This window comes from Pinus tabuliformis, chromosome 9 (genome assembly GCF_031772625.1).
Source record: "Pinus tabuliformis cultivar Carrire ecotype Pingquan chromosome 9, CPIR1, whole genome shotgun sequence".
Classification (NCBI taxonomy): Eukaryota; Viridiplantae; Streptophyta; class Pinopsida; order Pinales; family Pinaceae; genus Pinus; species Pinus tabuliformis.
The window spans coordinates 1,655,069,329-1,655,079,189 of NC_142307.1; positions in this window are offsets into that span (position 1 = coordinate 1,655,069,329).

Genomic DNA, 9,861 nt, shown 5'->3' on the forward strand with positions numbered 1-9,861 from the left:
CTTCTACGAGCTCAATTATGTATGCCATGAGCATCTTGTCTAGCTCTAAGTGGACCTTCTCCTTATACTTCAGATTGAGACGGTAAGGCCTTTGCTTAACTGGATTCATGTCGGGTTTCAACGTGATCTTCATAACACCCAGTGCTCCTATTATCCCTTTTAGATCCATAAACTTGGTAGGGAATAAATCCTAGTATTCGCAGGGTAATTCGGTAACCTTATGCGCCGTCACGTCATCCCAGTAATCTCCAATCTTTGCGAATTTGGGCTCGGCCTCTGCACCAATATTCACCTTTTTAGGTTTCAGTGGCACGGTTATATCAGGATTCTCAATTTGAGATCCTTCAACCTCATGGTGACCTTATGTTTCAAGGATGTTAATATTTTGCAGATACTCATCTTCCTCTTCAGTTGTTATGTTATATAATTCCAACGCGTGACTCAGATGAGTAGTCTAATCGGGTTGAATCAGGTCCAAAGGATCATGCACTATCCTCAAGATCACTGCTTTCACTTCTTGTATCACTTCTTCAATACAGTCAAACCCGTCTTTAAAGTTGAATGTCTTTATGAATCCTTCATGAAGAATATCCCATTCACATGTACCATGGCAGAGCTCTATTTCTAAGTACCAGTTCAATGGGATGACATCCAAGGTGTGACAAAACAAGTGCACCCATTTAGGTTGGGGCTTCGATCCATAAGCCTCGGCCCATTTGGCTAAGTGTGTGCACAGATCGTCCTTCCCGTCATACTTGTCTGTCATTTGCACATTCAACTTTCCAAAACTTGTTCTCATCATCCTTCTACATTCACACCAATCATTGAAGCTACCCTTATGCGTACCCCACCATCTTGCGGGCGTAGCGTGCAGTGCCCAGTCCAATGCCTGGAAGTGCTGCTTTTTTGGTAACTCCTTCTCAAATGCATCCAGAAATACATCTACATCATTCAGGCCATCATAAGTGGGCAGATTTCCTACTTTTGATGACAGATAGTGTAGCGACTAGGTCATCATGTTACAACTTAGCGTGGTTACTTCATGTAACTGATTCTTCCAGCACTCTAATTCTTCATCAGAGTTCGAGGTGCAGGAACTCTTGTGATCCCATGTAATTCTTCCATCCACTATTGGATTCACCCAATCTTGGTCTCGCACTGTTATCTTATAGATATAGTCCAATTCGTCATCGCTCTCATAGTCGCGGACTGGTTCAGTATATCCCGATCCTTTAACAGGATCCTCTCAAATATCCTCTTTCGCTTCTTTAGGTTGATTACCCCGTTCATATCACTAGCCCAATCAATGCCAAGGTGCACAAGGTAGTGGTTGCTGTCATCTATAATTTCTATTACTTCAAAGTCACCCAACGTGCTCTCGCCTTCAATATCTATAGTCACCCCTTGAAGTCGCCCCATGGGGGTGATATTTTGCTGATTTTCCATCCTTAACTGAATCGATGACCACTACAACACGGGTCTTCCCATCTGTTCCCAAGTCTTCTTCAGTAGGACATTCACATCTAACCCCATATCCAAAATAACCTGATCCATTTCATACTCTCCTAAATGCATGGTCAATCTCATCACCCATCTTGTCCTTGTTTTATGCTTATCAATCTTTCATACCACGCACCGTTCGCCTGGAGTGTTTCTAGCGCATCTATTTATAAGCTCCTGTAATCCCTTCACAGCGTTGCTATCACATAAAAACTTCATGCAGGTTTCTAGAAAGGTTGTAAGCATAGAAGGATCCATCTCTTGATTCAGTTTATCCTGGCATCCTGAGCTGGAGGTCTCAGTGAAGCTCTTCTTTGCTTCCGTGAATGTCTTGCGTGTGCACTCCAAATCAAATTCAGCCTCCTTCTCTAGAGCTTTGGGAACCCATGCGTTGTCTTTGGGTTGTTTCCCCTTATCATCCTCTATTGCAATTCCACTTCAAAGCACTATATTCACATTCGGATCCTCTTCGCGAGGCTCAAAGCTCATCACCTACTGGTTCTGAGTCGGTTGAGGAGGTAGTGCCCCTTTCTCGTGTATCCTCATTATCAGCGTAGGACGATCCTCTGTTTCATGGTCAAACAAGGTGCAATATTTGCATGACAGATGCGTTGGGTTAGTGTAATCGCGGGAATAATGTCCTAGTCCTCCGCAATTGTAGTAGATTAGCTATCCCTGACCTCTGCCAAGTCCTCCTACGCCTCATCCGCGCCCCTGAAAACCTGTTCACACCATCCTTGCGCTTTGGTCAGGGGGGCGCATTTCTTCCTCAACCCTATAGGCGGGTGTTCTATCCATCATCAATTGATAACTTCTGCAATTGCACTCATCATGCAATACGAGCTACAAAAGTTGCAGAATATTTCTTGTGGTGTTTGTAGAAACTTCTGCAGAAAAAGACAGTTATCTGTCATATGTTTTCCTACTACCTGACATATAGTGCACCACAACATAGGCCCCGCACTTGGTCCTGCTTGATCTTCTGGCCTAAAGGGCGTTCATCCCCCTCCCACAATGTAGTTCACAAAGAGCGGGCAATGGTCTTTTTCATGCCCCTAACCCTTACATCTCAGGCACCATACCTCTTCGCGCACCTCCGATCGAACTGTCATATCCTGCTTCAAGATTTGCATTTCAATGTAAAGATTTTACAACTGTGCATGGATCTGTTGAACCCCTAGATCTGGATCTTATATTGATGTTTCATGCAGTCTCATTGCAATCTCCAAGACCTCTGCCTGATTCGTTATCTTCTATTGTGACAGCGCAACCCTTAGCTGTGGCAGGAGCGAAGCCACGAACCATTCACGGTGTTGTCCATATGTTAAGTTCATATTAGCTTCACCAATTTTACACTTCAATCTCTAAACTAATTCCCAAGGGGTCTTGCCTGGTTTCATCGTGATTTGCTTGAATCCTACAATTGACTGAGCCTCGGATTTAGTCCTACTGAACTCTTTATTCAGCGCGGTATGAATGTTGGCCACTTCAGCGTTTGGATTATCATTGGATTATTTAATGTACTAGGTCAGCGTGCCATCCTGTAGAGCACTAACCAGTGTTGCCTTCTTCATGTGATCATCTATAACACCCTGAGCTTCCCATACAACTTTCACGATGAACTAGAACTGGTTTAAATATTCATTTCCCAAGCCTTTAAACAAAGGTAGCTTCACTGAAATTTCCATGCTGAATTGCAGTGGAGGTGGAGGTGGTATGGGTGAAGTCACAGGTGATGGTGGTGAAGTTGGAGGTGGTGTCGGTGGAGGTGGTAGTCGCGGGAATCCTTGTCTTATTAACTAGATATCACTTCACAGAGAGGCCTGCACTACTCCCTCTTCGTCACCCAATGGAGGTGAAATGAATGGACTATATTCAGGACCCTTTCTTCCTTCATTCCTGTACGTCTTTCCTCTTCGCCTAGCTTCGAACATCATAGTAGCAGCATAACCTATTTTTCACACAATAACATTTTAATCCAGGTATTTAAACACTTCAAGTACTTACCTCGTGGACCCTTGAAAAAGTTCCGCTGCGCCTTATTGTAGCTGACTAAGGTATTGACCGTGAATTCAGTCACAAATCCTCCTATGATGTGATCAAGCCAGTGGTCGACAGCGTGGGCAATCTTATCCTTAGAGGCTTCCAATATTTGTACTAACTCTGGGGTCCAGACAATAGGACCATCAAGGCTCCACCTTCCTTGGCTATCTGCGATCTTCGCGATCCACTCATATAGCTCAACTAGAAAGGAGCAGAAAAAGATCTCATGTATTTCTGTATATAGGTACATGTCTAGCCACTATTCCTTTGTCAGTTACAAGTTTTTGTTCTCCTGCATTTTGAATTCGTGGATCTTCCTATCCAGCCTGTCTCTGATCTCTTTCTTAGTTGGATTCCAATGATACGACATCACACATCTCTTATGAAGATTCCAGTCCTGGCAACGGAACCATTTTTTGGCTTGGTGGGACCTCACCCAGATTCAACATTAGTTAGCCAAACAAATCCCTACACTATTGGCCCTTTCGGCATCAGCCCGCAGAGCGTGGACCGAAGTCTCACGAGAAGAAGTATGGGGGGATGCTGGAACCAAGCTTCTACACCCTGAGATGGTCGCGATGTCAGTTCATTACTCGTATTCTTGCTTTCACATATGTCGTTAAGTTCTAGGGCTTTGTCTGCCTAGCCCTTTATTTCTGTCAGGCCAGGCAATAACTCCTCAAAGAAAAATTGATTCGTATATTAAATTCCTTCAGGTAGGTCTTCGTTATATACATGAGGAAGAGACTGTTCACTTCATCTCCCGATGAATGCTCATATTACTTATTTATTTATTTACATTATATTCACCCAATCCTGATGATTAGGTGTCAACATTCCCCCACCTTAATCTAAAGGGATGTTGATGAGTCCAAGCATCATTCTAAATCGTTCAAGCTTTTCTTTTCGAAGCGCTTTGGTGAAGATGCCTACAATTTTCTCATTACTGGAATAATGTCAGAGATGGATTGACTTGGCCTCAACATGATGTCGAATCAGATGATATTTAGTATTGATGTGCTTCGTTCGATCATGGAAATTTTGGTTCTTGGCCAAATTTATTGCAGAGGTATTTTCAATCATGAGTGGAGTTGATTGTACTTGTTTTACCTGCAAATCTTCAAGAATTTTCCTGAGCCACACAATTTCTTTTGTTGTCTCAGCTGCTGCCACGTATTCTGCTTCTGTTGTGGAATCTGCTGGAACTGATTGTTTGCGTGATCTCCATGAGACAGCTCCTGATCCAAGACTCATAACATATCCTGAAGTAGATACCCCAGTTTCTTTGTCTCCATTGAAGTTTGAATTAGAGTATCCAATCAAACTGAAGTTGTCCACCTGTGTATACTTGATTCCAAAGTCTTGATTTCCCTTCAAGTAGCTTAGAACTCTTTTTGCAGTAGACCAATGTCCCTCACAAGGATTTTTCATAAACCTGGAGAGGATTCCAATAGCAAACGAAATGTCTGGTCTGGTAGTAGTTAGGTAGTTGAGACTTCCTACAAGCTATCTATACTTTGTTGCATCCTCAAATTCTTTTCCTTCAATAGATTTGAGCTTTCCGTTTTGTTCCATTAGAGTAGTAAGAGGATTGAATTCTGTCATGCCAAACCTGTCCAACAGATCTCCAATGTATTTCTTTTGAGAAAGAAATATGGACTTCTGATGTTGGGTTACTTCAATACCAAGATAGTAATGAACATAGCCCAAATCAGTCATTTCAAAACTTTTCCCCAATTCCTTCTTTATGAATGCAATGTAGATTTCATTGTTCCCTGTCATAAAAATATCATCTACATATACCACAAGATATACAAATGTTTTGCAAACTTTCTTGACAAATAAAGTTGCACCATCAAGATCATAATGTTTGAAATTGAGTTTCAGAAGATGCTTAGTTAGTTTTTCATACCAGGCTCGTGGTGCCTGTTTGAGGCCATACAAGGACTTCAAAAATTTGCATACTTTATGTTCATGTCCTTTCACAGCAAATCCTTTAGGCTGGGACATAAAAACATTCTCTTTTAGATCTCCATTCAAGAAAGCAGTTTTTACATCCATTTGATGGACTTTCCAACTGTTCTGAGCTGCTAGGGCAAAGAGTGTCCGGATGGTAGCCCATTTTGTTGTGGGGGAAAAGGTCTCTTCATAATTGACCCCTTCGTTCTATGCAAAACCTTTTTCCACAAGCCTAGCTTTGTGCTTGTCAAGTGATCCATCAGCTTTATATTTGTTCTTGTAGACCCACTTGCAACCAATTGGTTTGGTTCCTAATGGAGGATCAACTAGCTTCCAAGTTCCATTCTTTATGAGGGCATCATACTCCTTTTGCATCGCTTCTTTCCATTCACCATGAGAAGCAGATTATTTGAAGGAAGTTGGTTCAAAATCTGTAGACAAATTCAATTCACAATCATAAGAAACATCCATATCAACAAGTGAATTAGAGTCATCTACATCACCTCCATTTTGCCGGTTTGAATTTCTAGTTCCTGTCTTTTCAACCTCATCAAGATGAACACTTTCAAGTGTCTTTGTCAGCCACTTTGGGAGACCTTTCTCAGATGGTCCAGGCTGCTCCGTTGATTGAGTTGGGACTGAATCAAGATTGAGTCTCCCAATTCTATCAATCACATCACTTAAAGCATCATCCATTGTTGGAGTTTCATGGAGGGGAGAGTGTCCCTCAGAAGAAGATTCCACATGTTGATCTAGTATAGGAATCCTCCCTTCAAAATGTGGAATCTAATTATCAAATTCTTGAAATGATTTTGCTTTTGCGAATCTATCCAAGTGATCAAGTTGCCGCTCAACAACATTGTCAGTTTTGGATGATTCAAGGAAAATTACATCTCTAGATACAACAAACTTTTTATTTACTTCATCATAGAGACGATATGCTTTGGAGGTGTTTGAATACCCTAGGAAGATACATTTATGACTTCTAGCACCAAGCTTGTTTCTATGTACCTTTGGTATCAAGGCATAACAGGTACAAACAAAGACCCTGAGATGCTTTACTGAAGGAACATGTCCATACCACATTTCATATGGAGTCTTGTTTCTAATAACATTAGATGGACATCTATTCTTTATATATGTAGCACATAGAATAGCATTAGCCCAAAACATTATCTTTACATTTTGAAGAAGAGCATGGATCGTACCATATTTAAGATTGTCCTATTCATTCTTTCAGCTACACCATTCTGTTAGGGATTATAAGGCATAGTTGTTTGATGTTTGATACCATGTTGGCAAAGATAGTTTTCAAATTCATTTGATGTGTATTCTTTTACATTATCAATGCGAATAGACCCAATATGAGATTGTGCATCATTTTCAATCCATTTATGAAAGTTCTTGAATGTTTGAAAAGCATCATGTATTTGTTCTTCAATAAATAAACCCAATACATTCTGGTGTAGTCATCAATAAATGTCATCATATATTTGTTTCCATTTGTAGAAGGAACAGGAATTGGGCCACATAAATCTGAATGAATGACTTCAATTTTTCTATGTGCTCTTGAATGTGAATCATGAAAAGACTGTTTGCTATGATTTCCTAGAATGCAAGCATCACATTGCTTAAGATTCCTAGGAATTGTAGGCAAACCAGCAACACCATTTTTATTCAACAAGTGGAGGTTGTCATAGTTCAAATGTCCAAATCTAGCATGCCATACTAAACTTGATGGAAGTGTACCTTCTTCATAATGAGAATTTTATAAGAAATGTTGTGCACGAGCAGAGGTGCCTTGCAGCTTGAGAAGCGTTTCTTCTTCTATTCCCCTCATGACAAGTGAGTGATCAGACACTTTTCTCACCTCAAGCTTGCCATCAAACATATGAATGGAGTGACCTTGCTAGTGGATGTGGACCAAGGACAGGAAGTTTCTCTTCAGCTGTGGGAGATATATAACATGGTGCAGAAGAAAGTCAGGAAGACCAGGCAATTTAAGCTTGATTGTGCCAAGCCTTGATTGCTTGATTTTTGATTGGTCTACAAAGTATACTGGTCCATCAACATTGTCAGTAAATTCTTCAAAAAATATTTTCTATGAGTCATGTGGCAAGTTGCTCCTGAATCAAGCAACCAATCATTTTTCCAAGAAGCAAGTGAAGAATTACATAAATCTTAATTTACTCCAATATTACATTGTGCGACAACATAGTGAGCAGTTTCAGGTGGTTTACCTTTGTCTGTATCATCAGTTTTACCTTTGGGTTGATTTCTTTTGTACTCAATTTTGTCCCAAGGTAACTTGCATGTAGAGGCATCATGTGATCCATTTCTTTTGCAGCGTATCCAGTGCAAATCTACTTTTTCTCCTTGAGAGTGTCCGCCCCCCTGCCTTTGAAATATCTTCCATCTCTTCCTCCGGAAGAATCTTGAGCAAGATTATTCTCTCTATGTGCAAGAAGAGTTGTCTTCTTTTCCAAACCCTTCTCTTTTTTAACAAACTTCTCCATTATAAAATTTGAACTGAGCCCAAAAAATAATTACAATATTCGTAGCAAAACACTAATAGTAATTTTCTATGTATTTACAAAATGGAATCAACTGCTCAATATTCATATATAATGCAATATGTATTCCACATATTATACAATGTAATTTCATATATAATGCAATCAGAGGGACTAACCAGTGCAGAGAATCCAATCTGTGGATTGAAACCAAGGTTTGATGGCGTTTTTTTATCAATATCAAATATAGCACATGCATTCAACACAAACATATAGTGTTAACTAGCCCACGGTATTTGTAATCCAACAGTTCACCATTTTCCTTCAAGATAGGTCGAACCAGCACATCATAAGAAGAACTCCACACTTCATGAGAATAATTCAACGCAAAAATTATGAATCCAACATTAATTCATACCGTGGATTGAGCACGCAACCTCTGGGTTGCCATCAAAGCGTATTCACCATAAAATTCACGAGCAAGCAATATTCCAATCACATTAAATTCGCCAGTAACTTAAATACAACATACTAATATATATGGCCAATGTTCAACATATGGGTAGAAGAAACTGTGTAATATGTAATACCAGATGCCATATGAATACTTATGGAAGGGACGTTCTTCAAAATAGTTCAACGCAACATTCTGAAATACTTATGGAAGGGAGCAGTGTTCAAAACAATGGAGCAGCATTCTTCAAAACAGGAGAAACATTCTTCAAAACAGTTCAACGCAGTGTTCTGATATACTTATGGAAGGGAGTAGCATTCAAAACAATGGAGCAACTTCAATGGCAAGGAAAATCTATTTGAAAATCTATTTGAGAAAGGGTATCGGAGTTGGAGCTTTTTGTAAAATTTATGGTGGTCATAAAAGTAGTGGATCTATTGCTCGACATGTACTACAACAATTAGAGATGATGAATATCATTGAGATGGATCCCAACGGTGGACTGCATATCACATCTAGTGGTCAGAGAGATCTTGATCAAGTTGTTGGTCGTATTGCGTTAAAGCAATGGAGCAGTGTTAAAACCAGGACAGCGTTAAAACTTGGGACAGTGTATATGGGAGCAGCATTAAAACTTGAAACATATGCCAACACCAACCTTTAATCTAAGCAGCACAAATTTCAAAAAAACTCAACGCTCATACCATGGATACTTGCTTGTTGCTCTGTGCAAACTGTGCGCTTACGGTGCTAGTTGCAGGCGATGCCAGGAGCTGGGCATTCTTTGTCAGTCCAAGAGACGTTACACCCAAAAAAACGTGCAAACAATGATTAGAGAGTGTAGGGAGGACAATTATGAACAACCCAGGAAGCGCAGAGGGTGTAGACAATGGTTATGGTAGAGAAAACAAATGCCAGGAGTTACAACTAAATTTAGGGACTCAGGACCTGTGCTCTGATACCATGTCAAGGTAGCCAGTAACTCCTCAAAGCAAAATTGATTCATATATTAAATTCCCAGGTAGGTCTTCATTATATACATGAGGGAGAGACTGTTCACTTCATCTCCCGATGACTATTCATATTACTTATTTATTTATTTACATTATATTCACCCAATCCTAATGATTAGGTGTCAACAATTTTGTTCTTCAGTACCTCCGCGAAGGGGTACAATTGGTACTTTGACACTGCTAAAGCAGCGTATAGAACAAGTTTCCAAGTTATCCTTAAGTGTTTAATTATCTTACTAAACAATCACAGTTAGCACCGCATAAACAAATACTCTTGCATTTGATTAACCAACGTAATTACATATATCCGTGCATCACATAAGCACTGTAAATGAAATCCATACATAATATGACAAGATGCATTAACAGGAAATAAAGA